Genomic DNA, 2,652 nt, shown 5'->3' with positions numbered 1-2,652 from the left:
ATCTCTCTCTCTCTCTCTCTCTCTCTCTCTCTCTCTCTCTCTCTCTCTCTCTCTCTCTCTTCTTTTTCTTTGTCGTGCACTGGGGGGTTAAGCATCAGGGAGCCTCTACTCCATTTCCCCGAACATCGATAAGGCAAAAAGTCGTTCTATTCAAGGAAAATCACGAATGTTCTCACAGCCATCACGAAGCACACCGGGCTAACACTCAAATCATGCGCGAGGCACGTAGGAAAATATCATTCAAAAGCCTCTCTTCCTGATAATTGTCCCTCTAAATTCCATTTGGAATTATAATCTGCGAAAATGTTCACCAGGAGAGCTTTACGACGATTACAGACCGGGGCCAAATTCTTTTCTCTCTGATGAAACGTTGGTAATGAATCTAACAGGTTGTTTTAGGATTGTCTATTCATGTACAACAATTTTAATTATTTCACAATATAATTCTCTTTTCACTGCAAGTACTTTTTGTTTTTGTTTTTGTAAAGTGTTTTACGGCGCTCGCAACTGCATAAGGTCGTATGAGCGAGCGGGACACACCTAATATTTTGAGCTGGCAGGAAATTTTGAATTTTGCCCGGGTTGCGGCCGAAGCCTACTCTTATCGATTTTAGACCACCAAGGAATCTTTAACGTGCCCAACTTGCACACGAGCTCTCCGAGATTTTTCGCCCTTGTCCGAGAAGGTTAGGTGTAGATCTTTCCAACCAGAAGATCAGGGGTGTGGCAGAAAGACAGCAGTAGTAAGGAGAAGCCAAGGTGTAGCAGTAGAAAGGCTGCAGAAAGAGTCAGGAGTCCAGAGGAGGGGGCAAAGGGGGTGAGGGCGTGGGGGCAGAAAGTGGAAATGAAAGTAGACAACAGAACATTGCTAGAGAGCAGGAAAGGATGTGAAAGGAGACAATTTTAGAGAAGAAAATTTTTCGGTAGCTACCCGGATTAGAACCCGAAACCTTTGAAAGAGAGGCCAACACCTTAACCTCTAAGCCACGAGAGCCCTCTGCAAGTACTTTGGCACACCGTTTGTTCAGTTGGTTTCATGCTGGACAACGGCATAGATGGACCTGATTGGAGTCCGTCCCTAACGGAACTTTTTGAACTTCGGTTGTTTTGAAGATTTTTTCACGCTTTGCGGTCACTAAAACTTGCCGCAACAATGCGACGGTGAAAATGAGCAGTTCCGGTCTGTTGCAGTGACTCTCCTGGCTGGGAGACCAGGTAGGGTATTTTATACTGCATGTGTGACTGCAAAGCGTTAAAGTTCTACGCCCATTCAAGGTGGTTGTTGAATTCGGAGGCCCTGCTTCTTTAATTGCCCTGCAGTGTTGAAAGAGGCATTGAACTTATGCAGTCCGGAGTACTTCATTCACTTAGAAGGTCCTTGAGATCAAGTCCCCAAACATAGAACACGTTTGTCGAGACATCCGGATAAGGACGAGCGCATTTCCATGTCCATGATACTACAACGCCCTCCTCCCCCTTCCCCCCAGGTATGTTTTAGTAGTTTTAATAAGAGTTTTACGTCATTTGCAATGCAGTAAGATCATTTACGGGCCGAAGACAAAATGTGGTACAAGAAAGTAACAAACACTAAAAGAAGGAAGAGAGATCAGGACGACAGATGTTTGATAGGTATGGAGCAAGCGTTCACAAACAGTGAGTACAATTATTCTTCAAAATACCCTGCATTGTATGCAGTGGTGCGTTTACATATTACGACAACAGCAAGGACAACAACTGTTAGGTCTAACTTTTTTCATGTCACTTTGTGATTTCTACTTTATCTGTCTTTTCTTTGCTCTTTTCCTAAACTAAATTACCGTTATCCTGTTGATTTACTTATTTTTTTCTCAAACTAACAAAAGATAACAACGACAGAAACAATACCAATATAACATCACTGACAATAACTACAACAACAGTTAATTTTTTAAAAATTCCACACAAAACAGGAGAAAAGACAACAACAACAACAACGATGACGACGACGACGACAACAACAACAACAACAACAGCAACAAAAGCAACAACAACAATGGACAGTGAGACATACCGGTTTACCTTTTCTTCAAAGCTTACTCAAGTTGTTAGGGAACCCATAATCTCCTCAATGAATCATTATAGACCCCAAATCCATGTCTAATTGCCAAGTTATGATCTTTTTATGACAGCTTCACTTCCTGAGGAAAATTTTTCTTAATACCATGTCCAGGTCTTGTTACTTAACCTTCATTTAAAAAAAACCCCAAAAACTTCTTTTAGCATAGGTGGGTGAGACAGACATGTCATGTCTTTATCTGATCTTTAAGGTTTAACAAATGGATATTTTTTTAAAGAACACTTTTACATCGTGGAATGATGTTAATGATCTATGTTTCAATAACAATTATTTGAAAAAGTAAAAGTTCTTCGTAGAGAAAAGTCCACTCTAGGGAAAAGCAATGAATCAGCAAACTGACAAATTTGTGATGCAATGAAAGGAGGCGGAAGAGATAAAAGCAGCAGACGTGAATCATACACTGTTTTTCTTAATGAAGAATTTGTCTAGCGCCTGTAGTTCGGAGGATTATAGATAACACCCTTACAACAAAATAGAATAGAATAGAATAAAATAGAATAGAATATGATATGACACGAGAAAATAAATTTATATAT

General features: G+C 40.4%; 1 protein-coding gene across 2 annotated transcripts in view; it reads left to right on the top strand.

Annotated features, from left to right (window-relative positions):
• LOC101850579 (cardioacceleratory peptide receptor-like) overlaps positions 1 to 2,652 on the top strand; it is a 232,803-nt gene that overhangs the window by 31,122 nt on the left and 199,029 nt on the right. The window lies entirely within an intron of this gene.

The sequence above is a fragment of the Aplysia californica genome, unplaced genomic scaffold (genome assembly GCF_000002075.1).
Source record: "Aplysia californica isolate F4 #8 unplaced genomic scaffold, AplCal3.0 scaffold00339, whole genome shotgun sequence".
In the NCBI taxonomy this organism is placed as follows: domain Eukaryota; kingdom Metazoa; phylum Mollusca; class Gastropoda; order Aplysiida; family Aplysiidae; genus Aplysia; species Aplysia californica.
This window is presented reverse-complemented; position numbering and strand designations above follow the sequence as displayed.